General features: G+C 50.0%; 17 non-coding genes across 17 annotated transcripts; all 17 read left to right on the top strand.

Annotated features, from left to right (window-relative positions):
• The first annotated feature begins 44 nt into the window (after nt 1-44).
• Nucleotides 45-126, top strand: Trnas-cga (transfer RNA serine (anticodon CGA)). The gene has a single exon. It is a non-coding gene; the product is annotated as a tRNA-Ser (tRNA).
• A 740-nt stretch (nt 127-866) lies between these two features.
• On the top strand, nt 867-948 carry Trnas-uga (transfer RNA serine (anticodon UGA)). Its single transcript has one exon. It is a non-coding gene; the product is annotated as a tRNA-Ser (tRNA).
• A 580-nt stretch (nt 949-1,528) lies between these two features.
• Trnaf-gaa (transfer RNA phenylalanine (anticodon GAA)) lies at nt 1,529-1,601 on the top strand. The gene has a single exon. It is a non-coding gene; the product is annotated as a tRNA-Phe (tRNA).
• A 540-nt stretch (nt 1,602-2,141) lies between these two features.
• Trnak-uuu (transfer RNA lysine (anticodon UUU)) lies at nt 2,142-2,214 on the top strand. The gene has a single exon. It is a non-coding gene; the product is annotated as a tRNA-Lys (tRNA).
• A 138-nt stretch (nt 2,215-2,352) lies between these two features.
• Nucleotides 2,353-2,434, top strand: Trnas-cga (transfer RNA serine (anticodon CGA)). Its single transcript has one exon. It is a non-coding gene; the product is annotated as a tRNA-Ser (tRNA).
• A 740-nt stretch (nt 2,435-3,174) lies between these two features.
• Trnas-uga (transfer RNA serine (anticodon UGA)) lies at nt 3,175-3,256 on the top strand. Its single transcript has one exon. It is a non-coding gene; the product is annotated as a tRNA-Ser (tRNA).
• A 580-nt stretch (nt 3,257-3,836) lies between these two features.
• Trnaf-gaa (transfer RNA phenylalanine (anticodon GAA)) lies at nt 3,837-3,909 on the top strand. The gene has a single exon. It is a non-coding gene; the product is annotated as a tRNA-Phe (tRNA).
• A 540-nt stretch (nt 3,910-4,449) lies between these two features.
• Nucleotides 4,450-4,522, top strand: Trnak-uuu (transfer RNA lysine (anticodon UUU)). The gene has a single exon. It is a non-coding gene; the product is annotated as a tRNA-Lys (tRNA).
• Nucleotides 4,523-4,660: 138 nt separating this feature from the next.
• Nucleotides 4,661-4,742, top strand: Trnas-cga (transfer RNA serine (anticodon CGA)). Its single transcript has one exon. It is a non-coding gene; the product is annotated as a tRNA-Ser (tRNA).
• Nucleotides 4,743-5,482: 740 nt separating this feature from the next.
• Nucleotides 5,483-5,564, top strand: Trnas-uga (transfer RNA serine (anticodon UGA)). The gene has a single exon. It is a non-coding gene; the product is annotated as a tRNA-Ser (tRNA).
• Nucleotides 5,565-6,144: 580 nt separating this feature from the next.
• Trnaf-gaa (transfer RNA phenylalanine (anticodon GAA)) lies at nt 6,145-6,217 on the top strand. The gene has a single exon. It is a non-coding gene; the product is annotated as a tRNA-Phe (tRNA).
• A 537-nt stretch (nt 6,218-6,754) lies between these two features.
• Nucleotides 6,755-6,827, top strand: Trnak-uuu (transfer RNA lysine (anticodon UUU)). The gene has a single exon. It is a non-coding gene; the product is annotated as a tRNA-Lys (tRNA).
• Nucleotides 6,828-6,965: 138 nt separating this feature from the next.
• Nucleotides 6,966-7,047, top strand: Trnas-cga (transfer RNA serine (anticodon CGA)). Its single transcript has one exon. It is a non-coding gene; the product is annotated as a tRNA-Ser (tRNA).
• A 740-nt stretch (nt 7,048-7,787) lies between these two features.
• On the top strand, nt 7,788-7,869 carry Trnas-uga (transfer RNA serine (anticodon UGA)). Its single transcript has one exon. It is a non-coding gene; the product is annotated as a tRNA-Ser (tRNA).
• A 580-nt stretch (nt 7,870-8,449) lies between these two features.
• On the top strand, nt 8,450-8,522 carry Trnaf-gaa (transfer RNA phenylalanine (anticodon GAA)). The gene has a single exon. It is a non-coding gene; the product is annotated as a tRNA-Phe (tRNA).
• Nucleotides 8,523-9,062: 540 nt separating this feature from the next.
• Trnak-uuu (transfer RNA lysine (anticodon UUU)) lies at nt 9,063-9,135 on the top strand. Its single transcript has one exon. It is a non-coding gene; the product is annotated as a tRNA-Lys (tRNA).
• A 138-nt stretch (nt 9,136-9,273) lies between these two features.
• On the top strand, nt 9,274-9,355 carry Trnas-cga (transfer RNA serine (anticodon CGA)). The gene has a single exon. It is a non-coding gene; the product is annotated as a tRNA-Ser (tRNA).
• The last annotated feature ends 5,275 nt before the right edge of the window (nt 9,356-14,630 follow it).

Here is a 14,630-nt window from a genome sequence, read left to right as displayed (position 1 = left end):
TAAACGGTAGCAGTTGCATGTGTCCGGAGAACACCGCGCTAACGGCAGTCGTGGCCGAGTGGTTAAGGCGTCTGACTCGAAATCAGATTCCCTCTGGGAGCGTAGGTTCGAATCCTACCGTGTGCGTGCGATTTTGCGTAAAGAGGAGCAAACATTTTCGCACACATGTGACATGTGTGGGCGAATGCGGGTGCAAACCAGTGACGCCATTCTCAACAAGACGAAAATTTCCGTTTTAAGAATACTGAGTTTTCGCGACGACCGCTGCTTACTCTGGCTATCGGTTCACCTCACACTGACACTGACGCTGGGACTGCAGAAAGCCGTCGCTGAGATCGTGAGTACACAGATGTGCTCGAAAGTGATGGACAGAGCGAACATCTCATTTTCTTTTTAAGAATCGCAATTTCAATCACTCGAGTGCGGCAAAAGCAGTGGTGCAGCGTTTCTTTTCTTAAGATCTCGCAGCTGCTTGGAGGTATGTCCATCGTTTTAAGACGGCAGAAAACTAGCGTCAGCGGTGCGTCAGTGGGAAGTCTGTGAAGTCGCCATTGGAGCCGTAAGCCAGTAATTACGACATGCGAATCACTCGCACACCACGCAGCTGTACGATAATGCTCTTGCGTGGGTCCGCATAGCTGAGTCGGTAGAGCGTTAGGTTTTCAACCGAAGGGTCCTGGGTTCAAGTCCCTGTCTGGGCGAAAATTAATACACCTGGGTTCAAGTCCCTGTCTGGGCGAAAATTAATACACTTTCGTAACGGCTAATGGAAACCGTACAGGAAAGAGTGAGGCCACGCCGTTTTCTGCCACCAGATTGCTTCTAAAGATGGCGGTTTCAGTTGTCGGGAGTCGCTTCCGCCACCGGCAGTCGTGGCCGAGTGGTTAAGGCGTCTGACTTGAAATCAGATTCCCTCTGGGAGCGTAGGTTCGAGTCCTGCCGACTGCGAAAATTTTCTCGCTCTCAAATGGCGGACGTTCAGCTGCATCCTAGCAGTTGCGTCACTACTAAACACGTGGGTCACCAGCAATGTGCAGTGCTATTTGATCCAGGGCGCAGCGCTACAGTCGCGCCCAGAAGCCGCAGCTCATCTCCGCGTCTCACAGGCGTCCACCAGGTGTTAGTACAAGTGTCGCCTCACTGGGCAGTGCAGATGTGTCCATTTTAGCTTGCAGACGATGACGTGTGAGCTAACGCAAGTCGAATGTTTTACCGTGTGTATCTGCAAGATACTGCCTCTCATACGGTGGAGAGACTCACTCCTTCTTGTGTCTCGTTCTCCGCACACGAGTTGCCCCTGGCATCGATATAGCACGGGTTTTCTAGCGTCAGCGAAGTCAATATTACACGAATCGAGTCGACATGTTTGCTTGTTACGATGACGGAAGAAGAAGAAATGTGTGTGTAACTTCACTGCATCGGCTGCTCGCCTTTCAGCGCCCCTGTGTCTGATCAGACGAAGGTGACTGTGAAATTGGCAACGAGGCAGAGGTTAATGAACACATGCAAATGACAACCTTCACCGTCAGCCGAAATAGCTCAGTTGGGAGAGCGTTAGACTGAAGATCTAAAGGTCCCTGGTTCGATCCCGGGTTTCGGCACCGATTCGTTTTGATGCGACGCCAATGGAATTACTCTGCGTTTGTGATAATGCAACTACCGCTGACAACAAAAATGACTCTCTCCTGTAGCTGTTCTGGTTGTCTAGTGCATGCCATAAGAGGAACTCACTAGACAACTAACTCCCCTAGAAGCAAAAGAATTAAAAATATCCTACCGACAGCATTCCTTTTTCTGTGTCAGGTGGTGAAGAACGTCTTCAACGGAACCGTGAAATGAGCGAAAGCGTGGGAAACATTGCATTCGAAATGCTTGTGAATTTTCCAATTGCCCAGTGAGTGTCGACAAAACACGTAAATTCTCTGCTCCAACGTATGAGACGTAACAACTGGTGCAATTTGTTGTTGCATCATGTGCCAGCAGTCTTCGATAGTGTGTTACGAGCTTAGCGCGATAAGTTTGTAGATAGCATTTAGGCGACGTTTTATTTGTTAACGGCCCCATACAGCGATTGCACAACAGTAAAGGACATGAGTCAATGTATAGTTGTGCGTCGTGGGAGGTTTTGCAGCCTCGTGTGAGCTCGGATAGCTCAGTCGGTAGAGCATTAGGCTTTTAACCTAAGGGCCCCGGTTTCAAGTCCCTGTCCAGGCGGAAATTTTAATACTTTGGTAGCGATTCGTCTGGTAGCGGTGGAGACGCTACAGAAAATAATGCAGCTACGCCGTTTTCTGACACCACAGTGCTTTAAACGGTAGCAGTTGCATGTGTCCGGAGAACACCGCGCTAACGGCAGTCGTGGCCGAGTGGTTAAGGCGTCTGACTCGAAATCAGATTCCCTCTGGGAGCGTAGGTTCGAATCCTACCGTGTGCGTGCGATTTTGCGTAAAGAGGAGCAAACATTTTCGCACACATGTGACATGTGTGGGCGAATGCGGGTGCAAACCAGTGACGCCATTCTCAACAAGACGAAAATTTCCGTTTTAAGAATACTGAGTTTTCGCGACGACCGCTGCTTACTCTGGCTATCGGTTCACCTCACACTGACACTGACGCTGGGACTGCAGAAAGCCGTCGCTGAGATCGTGAGTACACAGATGTGCTCGAAAGTGATGGACAGAGCGAACATCTCATTTTCTTTTTAAGAATCGCAATTTCAATCACTCGAGTGCGGCAAAAGCAGTGGTGCAGCGTTTCTTTTCTTAAGATCTCGCAGCTGCTTGGAGGTATGTCCATCGTTTTAAGACGGCAGAAAACTAGCGTCAGCGGTGCGTCAGTGGGAAGTCTGTGAAGTCGCCATTGGAGCCGTAAGCCAGTAATTACGACATGCGAATCACTCGCACACCACGCAGCTGTACGATAATGCTCTTGCGTGGGTCCGCATAGCTGAGTCGGTAGAGCGTTAGGTTTTCAACCGAAGGGTCCTGGGTTCAAGTCCCTGTCTGGGCGAAAATTAATACACCTGGGTTCAAGTCCCTGTCTGGGCGAAAATTAATACACTTTCGTAACGGCTAATGGAAACCGTACAGGAAAGAGTGAGGCCACGCCGTTTTCTGCCACCAGATTGCTTCTAAAGATGGCGGTTTCAGTTGTCGGGAGTCGCTTCCGCCACCGGCAGTCGTGGCCGAGTGGTTAAGGCGTCTGACTTGAAATCAGATTCCCTCTGGGAGCGTAGGTTCGAGTCCTGCCGACTGCGAAAATTTTCTCGCTCTCAAATGGCGGACGTTCAGCTGCATCCTAGCAGTTGCGTCACTACTAAACACGTGGGTCACCAGCAATGTGCAGTGCTATTTGATCCAGGGCGCAGCGCTACAGTCGCGCCCAGAAGCCGCAGCTCATCTCCGCGTCTCACAGGCGTCCACCAGGTGTTAGTACAAGTGTCGCCTCACTGGGCAGTGCAGATGTGTCCATTTTAGCTTGCAGACGATGACGTGTGAGCTAACGCAAGTCGAATGTTTTACCGTGTGTATCTGCAAGATACTGCCTCTCATACGGTGGAGAGACTCACTCCTTCTTGTGTCTCGTTCTCCGCACACGAGTTGCCCCTGGCATCGATATAGCACGGGTTTTCTAGCGTCAGCGAAGTCAATATTACACGAATCGAGTCGACATGTTTGCTTGTTACGATGACGGAAGAAGAAGAAATGTGTGTGTAACTTCACTGCATCGGCTGCTCGCCTTTCAGCGCCCCTGTGTCTGATCAGACGAAGGTGACTGTGAAATTGGCAACGAGGCAGAGGTTAATGAACACATGCAAATGACAACCTTCACCGTCAGCCGAAATAGCTCAGTTGGGAGAGCGTTAGACTGAAGATCTAAAGGTCCCTGGTTCGATCCCGGGTTTCGGCAGGGATTCGTTTTGATGCGACGCCAATGGAATTACTCTGCGTTTGTGATAATGCAACTACCGCTGACAACAAAAATGACTCTCTCCTGTAGCTGTTCTGGTTGTCTAGTGCATGCCATAAGAGGAACTCACTAGACAACTAACTCCCCTAGAAGCAAAAGAATTAAAAATATCCTACCGACTGCATTCCTTTTTCTGTGTCAGGTGGTGAAGAACGTCTTCAACGGAACCGTGAAATGAGCGAAAGCGTGGGAAACATTGCATTCGAAATGCTTGTGAATTTTCCAATTGCCCAGTGAGTGTCGACAAAACACGTAAATTCTCTGCTCCAACGTATGAGACGTAACAACTGGTGCAATTTGTTGTTGCATCATGTGCCAGCAGTCTTCGATAGTGTGTTACGAGCTTAGCGCGATAAGTTTGTAGACAGCATTTAGGCGACGTTTTATTTGTTAACGGCCCCATACAGCGATTGCACAACAGTAAAGGACATGAGTCAATGTATAGTTGTGCGTCGTGGGAGGTTTTGCAGCCTCGTGTGAGCTCGGATAGCTCAGTCGGTAGAGCATTAGGCTTTTAACCTAAGGGCCCCGGTTTCAAGTCCCTGTCCAGGCGGAAATTTTAATACTTTGGTAGCGATTCGTCTGGTAGCGGTGGAGACGCTACAGAAAATAATGCAGCTACGCCGTTTTCTGACACCACAGTGCTTTAAACGGTAGCAGTTGCATGTGTCCGGAGAACACCGCGCTAACGGCAGTCGTGGCCGAGTGGTTAAGGCGTCTGACTCGAAATCAGATTCCCTCTGGGAGCGTAGGTTCGAATCCTACCGTGTGCGTGCGATTTTGCGTAAAGAGGAGCAAACATTTTCGCACACATGTGACATGTGTGGGCGAATGCGGGTGCAAACCAGTGACGCCATTCTCAACAAGACGAAAATTTCCGTTTTAAGAATACTGAGTTTTCGCGACGACCGCTGCTTACTCTGGCTATCGGTTCACCTCACACTGACACTGACGCTGGGACTGCAGAAAGCCGTCGCTGAGATCGTGAGTACACAGATGTGCTCGAAAGTGATGGACAGAGCGAACATCTCATTTTCTTTTTAAGAATCGCAATTTCAATCACTCGAGTGCGGCAAAAGCAGTGGTGCAGCGTTTCTTTTCTTAAGATCTCGCAGCTGCTTGGAGGTATGTCCATCGTTTTAAGACGGCAGAAAACTAGCGTCAGCGGTGCGTCAGTGGGAAGTCTGTGAAGTCGCCATTGGAGCCGTAAGCCAGTAATTACGACATGCGAATCACTCGCACACCACGCAGCTGTACGATAATGCTCTTGCGTGGGTCCGCATAGCTGAGTCGGTAGAGCGTTAGGTTTTCAACCGAAGGGTCCTGGGTTCAAGTCCCTGTCTGGGCGAAAATTAATACACCTGGGTTCAAGTCCCTGTCTGGGCGAAAATTAATACACTTTCGTAACGGCTAATGGAAACCGTACAGGAAAGAGTGAGGCCACGCCGTTTTCTGCCACCAGATTGCTTCTAAAGATGGCGGTTTCAGTTGTCGGGAGTCGCTTCCGCCACCGGCAGTCGTGGCCGAGTGGTTAAGGCGTCTGACTTGAAATCAGATTCCCTCTGGGAGCGTAGGTTCGAGTCCTGCCGACTGCGAAAATTTTCTCGCTCTCAAATGGCGGACGTTCAGCTGCATCCTAGCAGTTGCGTCACTACTAAACACGTGGGTCACCAGCAATGTGCAGTGCTATTTGATCCAGGGCGCAGCGCTACAGTCGCGCCCAGAAGCCGCAGCTCATCTCCGCGTCTCACAGGCGTCCACCAGGTGTTAGTACAAGTGTCGCCTCACTGGGCAGTGCAGATGTGTCCATTTTAGCTTGCAGACGATGACGTGTGAGCTAACGCAAGTCGAATGTTTTACCGTGTGTATCTGCAAGATACTGCCTCTCATACGGTGGAGAGACTCACTCCTTCTTGTGTCTCGTTCTCCGCACACGAGTTGCCCCTGGCATCGATATAGCACGGGTTTTCTAGCGTCAGCGAAGTCAATATTACACGAATCGAGTCGACATGTTTGCTTGTTACGATGACGGAAGAAGAAGAAATGTGTGTGTAACTTCACTGCATCGGCTGCTCGCCTTTCAGCGCCCCTGTGTCTGATCAGACGAAGGTGACTGTGAAATTGGCAACGAGGCAGAGGTTAATGAACACATGCAAATGACAACCTTCACCGTCAGCCGAAATAGCTCAGTTGGGAGAGCGTTAGACTGAAGATCTAAAGGTCCCTGGTTCGATCCCGGGTTTCGGCACCGATTCGTTTTGATGCGACGCCAATGGAATTACTCTGCGTTTGTGATAATGCAACTACCGCTGACAACAAAAATGACTCTCTCCTGTAGCTGTTCTGGTTGTCTAGTGCATGCCATAAGAGGAACTCACTAGACAACTAACTCCCCTAGAAGCAAAAGAATTAAAAATATCCTACCGACTGCATTCCTTTTTCTGTGTCAGGTGGTGAAGAACGTCTTCAACGGAACCGTGAAATGAGCGAAAGCGTGGGAAACATTGCATTCGAAATGCTTGTGAATTTTCCAATTGCCCAGTGAGTGTCGACAAAACACGTAAATTCTCTGCTCCAACGTATGAGACGTAACAACTGGTGCAATTTGTTGTTGCATCATGTGCCAGCAGTCTTCGATAGTGTGTTACGAGCTTAGCGCGATAAGTTTGTAGACAGCATTTAGGCGACGTTTTATTTAACGGCCCCATACAGCGATTGCACAACAGTAAAGGACATGAGTCAATGTATAGTTGTGCGTCGTGGGAGGTTTTGCAGCCTCGTGTGAGCTCGGATAGCTCAGTCGGTAGAGCATTAGGCTTTTAACCTAAGGGCCCCGGTTTCAAGTCCCTGTCCAGGCGGAAATTTTAATACTTTGGTAGCGATTCGTCTGGTAGCGGTGGAGACGCTACAGAAAATAATGCAGCTACGCCGTTTTCTGCCACCACAGTGCTTTAAACGGTAGCAGTTGCATGTGTCCGGAGAACACCGCGCTAACGGCAGTCGTGGCCGAGTGGTTAAGGCGTCTGACTCGAAATCAGATTCCCTCTGGGAGCGTAGGTTCGAATCCTACCGTGTGCGTGCGATTTTGCGTAAAGAGGAGCAAACATTTTCGCACACATGTGACATGTGTGGGCCAATGCGGGTGCAAACCAGTGACGCCATTCTCAACAAGACGAAAATTTCCGTTTTAAGAATACTGAGTTTTCGCGACGACCGCTGCTTACTCTGGCTATCGGTTCACCTCACACTGACACTGACGCTGGGACTGCAGAAAGCCGTCGCTGAGATCGTGAGTACACAGATGTGCTCGAAAGTGATGGACAGAGCGAACATCTCATTTTCTTTTTAAGAATCGCAATTTCAATCACTCGAGTGCGGCAAAAGCAGTGGTGCAGCGTTTCTTTTCTTAAGATCTCGCAGCTGCTTGGAGGTATGTCCATCGTTTTAAGACGGCAGAAAACTAGCGTCAGCGGTGCGTCAGTGGGAAGTCTGTGAAGTCGCCATTGGAGCCGTAAGCCAGTAATTACGACATGCGAATCACTCGCACACCACGCAGCTGTACGATAATGCTCTTGCGTGGGTCCGCATAGCTGAGTCGGTAGAGCGTTAGGTTTTCAACCGAAGGGTCCTGGGTTCAAGTCCCTGTCTGGGCGACAATTAATACACCTGGGTTCAAGTCCCTGTCTGGGCGAAAATTAATACACTTTCGTAACGGCTAATGGAAACCGTACAGGAAAGAGTGAGGCCACGCCGTTTTCTGCCACCAGATTGCTTCTAAAGATGGCGGTTTCAGTTGTCGGGAGTCGCTTCCGCCACCGGCAGTCGTGGCCGAGTGGTTAAGGCGTCTGACTTGAAATCAGATTCCCTCTGGGAGCGTAGGTTCGAGTCCTGCCGACTGCGAAAATTTTCTCGCTCTCAAATGGCGGACGTTCAGCTGCATCCTAGCAGTTGCGTCACTACTAAACACGTGGGTCACCAGCAATGTGCAGTGCTATTTGATCCAGGGCGCAGCGCTACAGTCGCGCCCAGAAGCCGCAGCTCATCTCCGCGTCTCACAGGCGTCCACCAGGTGTTAGTACAAGTGTCGCCTCACTGGGCAGTGCAGATGTGTCCATTTTAGCTTGCAGACGATGACGTGTGAGCTAACGCAAGTCGAATGTTTTACCGTGTGTATCTGCAAGATACTGCCTCTCATACGGTGGAGAGACTCACTCCTTCTTGTGTCTCGTTCTCCGCACACGAGTTGCCCCTGGCATCGATATAGCACGGGTTTTCTAGCGTCAGCGAAGTCAATATTACACGAATCGAGTCGACATGTTTGCTTGTTACGATGACGGAAGAAGAAGAAATGTGTGTGTAACTTCACTGCATCGGCTGCTCGCCTTTCAGCGCCCCTGTGTCTGATCAGACGAAGGTGACTGTGAAATTGGCAACGAGGCAGACGTTAATGAACACATGCAAATGACAACCTTCACCGTCAGCCGAAATAGCTCAGTTGGGAGAGCGTTAGACTGAAGATCTAAAGGTCCCTGGTTCGATCCCGGGTTTCGGCAGGGATTCGTTTTGATGCGACGCCAATGGAATTACTCTGCGTTTGTGATAATGCAACTACCGCTGACAACAAAAATGACTCTCTCCTGTAGCTGTTCTGGTTGTCTAGTGCATGCCATAAGAGGAACTCACTAGACAACTAACTCCCCTAGAAGCAAAAGAATTAAAAATATCCTACCGACTGCATTCCTTTTTCTGTGTCAGGTGGTGAAGAACGTCTTCAACGGAACCGTGAAATGAGCGAAAGCGTGGGAAACATTGCATTCGAAATGCTTGTGAATTTTCCAATTGCCCAGTGAGTGTCGACAAAACACGTAAATTCTCTGCTCCAACGTATGAGACGTAACAACTGGTGCAATTTGTTGTTGCATCATGTGCCAGCAGTCTTCGATAGTGTGTTACGAGCTTAGCGCGATAAGTTTGTAGATAGCATTTAGGCGACGTTTTATTTGTTAACGGCCCCATACAGCGATTGCACAACAGTAAAGGACATGAGTCAATGTATAGTTGTGCGTCGTGGGAGGTTTTGCAGCCTCGTGTGAGCTCGGATAGCTCAGTCGGTAGAGCATTAGGCTTTTAACCTAAGGGCCCCGGTTTCAAGTCCCTGTCCAGGCGGAAATTTTAATACTTTGGTAGCGATTCGTCTGGTAGCGGTGGAGACGCTACAGAAAATAATGCAGCTACGCCGTTTTCTGACACCACAGTGCTTTAAACGGTAGCAGTTGCATGTGTCCGGAGAACACCGCGCTAACGGCAGTCGTGGCCGAGTGGTTAAGGCGTCTGACTCGAAATCAGATTCCCTCTGGGAGCGTAGGTTCGAATCCTACCGTGTGCGTGCGATTTTGCGTAAAGAGGAGCAAACATTTTCGCACACATGTGACATGTGTGGGCGAATGCGGGTGCAAACCAGTGACGCCATTCTCAACAAGACGAAAATTTCCGTTTTAAGAATACTGAGTTTTCGCGACGACCGCTGCTTACTCTGGCTATCGGTTCACCTCACACTGACACTGACGCTGGGACTGCAGAAAGCCGTCGCTGAGATCGTGAGTACACAGATGTGCTCGAAAGTGATGGACAGAGCGAACATCTCATTTTCTTTTTAAGAATCGCAATTTCAATCACTCGAGTGCGGCAAAAGCAGTGGTGCAGCGTTTCTTTTCTTAAGATCTCGCAGCTGCTTGGAGGTATGTCCATCGTTTTAAGACGGCAGAAAACTAGCGTCAGCGGTGCGTCAGTGGGAAGTCTGTGAAGTCGCCATTGGAGCCGTAAGCCAGTAATTACGACATGCGAATCACTCGCACACCACGCAGCTGTACGATAATGCTCTTGCGTGGGTCCGCATAGCTGAGTCGGTAGAGCGTTAGGTTTTCAACCGAAGGGTCCTGGGTTCAAGTCCCTGTCTGGGCGAAAATTAATACACCTGGGTTCAAGTCCCTGTCTGGGCGAAAATTAATACACTTTCGTAACGGCTAATGGAAACCGTACAGGAAAGAGTGAGGCCACGCCGTTTTCTGCCACCAGATTGCTTCTAAAGATGGCGGTTTCAGTTGTCGGGAGTCGCTTCCGCCACCGGCAGTCGTGGCCGAGTGGTTGCGGCGAGCGGACGTGCCCGTCGCGAGCTCCGCTAGCAGCTGTGTTTACATCGTTGGTCGTCGTGGTTTGCAGCGGCCTGGTGTCTATACTCAGCGTGTTTCTTCTCTTTTTGTAAGTTTTTCAAGGATTTATTGTGGAAAATGGTGTCGTACAACCGGTCCAATACTATTCAGTTGTTGTTTGATCGCGAATTTCCGCGTCCCACGGCTTTTGAAATACATCATTGGATCCGATCGGAATTGCAAATAGACCCAGCTTTGCTTGACGGTGTTCATTTAGATTTTATTGTTAATTCCGTGTTCTTGAAACTCCTTGATAGTGAACTATGTGAGCGTTTGGTGGCCGTCAATGGCGGGGTTCGGAAGTTTAAACATGCTGATGGGACTATTAGTGACGTGCAGGTTCTACATGCCGGTTATGGTGTACGAAATGTGAAGGTTTTCCATCTGCCTTTTGAAGTGCCCTTGGATGAAATTCGCCGTGCATTAAGTTTATATGGGACTATCTTTGCTGTCACTAAAGATTATTGGTCGTCCGCGTATGTTTATCAATGTGATAATGGCGTCCGTACTGTGCGGATGGACTTAAAGAAACACATTCCGTCCTTCGTTATCATAGGCGGCCATAGGGCTTTCGTCTCCTACACCGGCCAACCTCCAACGTGTTCTCTCTGTCATTCTACTGAACATATGCGGAATTCTTGTCCCCGTCGGCGCCCTGTGCAGTTGCCCCTAGAAAACTCAGGTAGTTACGCAGGTGCCCTTCTTAGAGGTTCTCCGCCACCGGCTGACTCTTTAGCTCGTGAACCGGTTGTTGCGGGTGTGTCTATTCTTCCTAGTGTAACTGTTGTTCCACATACGCCTGTTGTTGACAATGTCCCTGACGTTAGCACTGAATGTCGTCCGACCAACCGTTCTGCTCCGTTGCAGGAGACGACTTCCGCGCCTTCACTTGTTAATGAACGTGTTCAGAGCATTCCGGAATCAGGTGCTATTACTGTCGCCGTTTGCGACACCGCGCCTGCCTCAACGGTTCTACAGTGTCAAACGTCCTCCCCATGTGATGTTGCTACTTCAGTGCCTGTTGTGTCGGACATCCCTGCTGGGGATTGTGCACTTACTGCCACTCCTGACAAGGTCGCGGACTCCAACCCATCCCCCAGTAACATTACTGCTCCAGCGGATACCTTGCACCTTTCTCCGCCTCACGCGGAGAACTTGGTTATGGATGTAGAACAGCACTCTGTTGCCTCCGTACGGAACGTAAAGACCAAGTTGCAGGATACTGACTTTGCCACGCAACGAGAAAAACGTGTGCGAGAACAAAGTCGGAAACTTAAGGGTATGCTAGGAAAGGGTACCGGCGGCCGGGAAATTTCGCCCCCTTCGAAAAAGATTAGTCCTGACACGGAATCTCGTAAACAGCGCAATTCGCAGACTCGCGCGTCCAGGAAAACCGCGTCGGCTGACCCTACCGGCGGCAGTCTGTCGGACGGAGACACGACCAATCCTACGCCACTCTCCTGGGCGGACGATGAAGACATGTAACTGCCACGGTACCCTGCTTTCCGTCTCCGGTGCGCCTGCAACTTGCAGGTGACTCCCTTTCAAAAAATTTATCTGTGTGCCCTACACCCATGCGTCCTGTAGCCACATGGTTCAAATAGCCACGTTAAATATCAACTGTATTGCGGCTCCTCAGAAATTGCAAGTCTTGGCAAATTTTATCCAACATTGTCGGTTTGATTTTATTTTTCTACAGGAAGTGAGCGTTGTGTGCCTTGATGTTTTAACGGGGTATTCCGCCATTTATAATGTCGACCCGGAAGCTCGGTGTGGTACCGCTATTTTATATAAGTCTGCAGAAGAGCCCACGCGCGTCCAACGACTACCGACCGGCAGGGGGATCTCGTGCGTTATCGGAGGCCTGCAACTAGTTAACATTTACGCTCCGTCTGGCACTAGTTTCAAGAGGGCGAGAGCGAGATTTTTCATTGAAGATGTACCCACCTTGATTGGTAGCCCGACGCTGCCCGTCGTGTTGGGGGGCGATTTTAATTGCGTGGTCGCGGACAGTGATCAGTTTCCTACGGCTCATAAGTGCGTTGACCTTGATCGTCTGATTGCAAGCTTCCAGTTAGCAGATGTGTGGCGTGTTCTCTATCCTCAACAGCAAGTTTTTACGTATTTCTATCGAAATGGGGCTAGTAGACTTGATAGGTTCTATGTGTCGACCTGCATAGCAGATCACCTAATCAGTGCTGACGTTGCCCCTGTTTGTTTTTCCGATCACTGCGCCTTCATTTGTGACCTTCGCGCGCCGCAACTCCGCCAGTTACGTCGATCTCGGGTGTGGAAGTTTAACGTGACCCATGTCCGTGCCCCCTCGTTGCGTCGGCAGATTCACGATACGCTCTCTTCCTGCGGCGAAAAGCTGGCTAACTATGCCTCGGTTGTCAATTGGTGGGTTCACCTGGCCAAACCGTCCATCCGTGCTGTTTTAAAGTGTTTTAGCGCCGAAGCTGCGCTGTGGAAACATAGAACCACTGAATTTTATTATCAGATTTTAAAAGATGCCGTCTCTCTACCAGATATTGTTGATGAGCAATTTCTGCTTCAGTTAAAGGCTGTGAAAGCTCAAATTTTTAAATTGCAAGCCCAAGATTTTCAGGGCTCCTTACTTAGAAGCCGCTGTGTAGGGACGTTTGATGAGTCACCGACTATTCACCATATCGAAAGAGAGCGGAGACGGGGTGCTACTAAATTTATTCGGTGTCTTAGACTGGAGACTGGGGAGCGACTCACCACTGAGAGGGACATTCGTGCGTACATTTTTGCCCATTTTAGTGCCGCGTTCCAGCGTAGCGACCACGATAGGGCGGCCGCACATGTCCTCATGGGTGAAATGCGGAACCTGCTTACACGTGAGGACAATGACACCCTCCTTTCCGCCATCACGACGGAGGACATGAGCGATGCACTCAGTTCGTCTGCTCGAAACAAGTCCCCAGGCCCTGACGGAATTCCTTTAGAATTCTACCTCGCGTTCTGGGATCTCTTAGAACCTATCCTCACAAAGGTCGCAAATGAATTGTTGAGTGGCCTTCCGTGTCCGGCAGAGTTCCTAGAGGGTATCGTCATTCTTCTCCCTAAGACCGCTGGGGCTGACAAAGTTGAAAACTTCCGCCCTATCACGCTGTTGAACAGTGACTACAAGCTTTTCAGCAAATGCGTCGCAACCAGGCTGCACACTGTGATGCGAAAAATCATTAGCCCTTTCCAGATGTGCGCTGTGACAGGGAGGGGTATCCTTGCCGCCGTGAGCACGTATAGGGACGTCGTGGCTCACACTGCTGCCACACGGACTCCAGGGGCGATTCTCTCGATTGACTTTCGGAAGGCTTTTGATAGGATTAACCACGATTACCTCTTTGCCTTGTTAGGTCACATCGGCTTTCATACGAACTTTGTCTCCGCTCTTGATAATGTCCTAACGAGAGCGTCTTCTCGCATTCTGATAAATGGCACCCTTTCGGCTCCCTTTAGGATTGCACGGTCTGTGCGGCAAGGATGTCCCCTCTCTATGTCCCTCTTTGTTATCGCTCTTGACCCCCTCCTCCGCCGAATTGGGCGCACTGTCAGTGGGATCGATGTAGAGGGTGTACGGGCGTCGTGCATTGCGTACGCCGACGATGTCGGCGTCTTTATACGACAAGGAAAGGACATCCCTTTAGTTAAACCTGTGTTCAGTCTTTTTGCCCAGGCTACCGGTGCGGAACTGAACCCGCATAAAACAGTGCTACTCCCAATAGGTGCCTGTCGCAACTATGCTGCCGATTCGTGGTACACCATAGCTGCCTCCCACATGTTGCTCGGCATTCAATTCTTTGCTTGCCCCATAAAGATGGCCGCTCATAACTGGCGCCGTATTTCCACAACTGTCAAGGGTCTCATGGTTCGTCACGCCACCCGGAAATTACATCTTCTACAGCGTGTTGAGTTGATCAATGTTCACATTTTGGCTAAAGCGTGGTATGTGGCTCAAGTGCTCAACGTCCCACCTCCGTTGGCACGCACGATCAGCCAAGCTGCACACTGGCTGCTGTGGCGTGGCCATATTTTCAAGGTGAAACTTGCCACATGTACCCAGCCTCCGTCTCGCGGAGGACTAGGTCTCGTAGATGTCAGAAAGAAATGTTCTGCCCTGCTAGTCAACAGAATTGCCACCATTGTCGAGAACAGCCCCCACAGTACGACGGCTGCCCTCTTCCGCGCCCATGAGCCCCTTTCTGACAGTGCACCGATCGATGTCTCGCGGATACCTTACAAGCTTGCTGTCTTCAGAGATTTTTTCTTGTCCCGCAGTTATCATGTTTCACTAGCTCGCGACCGCAGGACGCGGTCTTCCACCTCTTTGTATCGTGAGATGATTGGTTTGTCACCACCGAATAACTTAGTCCGTCAATGTCCCCACAACAACTGGGTTCTTGTTTGGCAAAACGTCAGCAACAAGTT

The sequence above is a fragment of the Schistocerca serialis genome, chromosome 4, assembly GCF_023864345.2.
Source record: "Schistocerca serialis cubense isolate TAMUIC-IGC-003099 chromosome 4, iqSchSeri2.2, whole genome shotgun sequence".
In the NCBI taxonomy this organism is placed as follows: domain Eukaryota; kingdom Metazoa; phylum Arthropoda; class Insecta; order Orthoptera; family Acrididae; genus Schistocerca; species Schistocerca serialis.
Note: the sequence above shows the minus strand (reverse complement) of the source record. Positions and strands in the feature narration are given on the sequence as shown.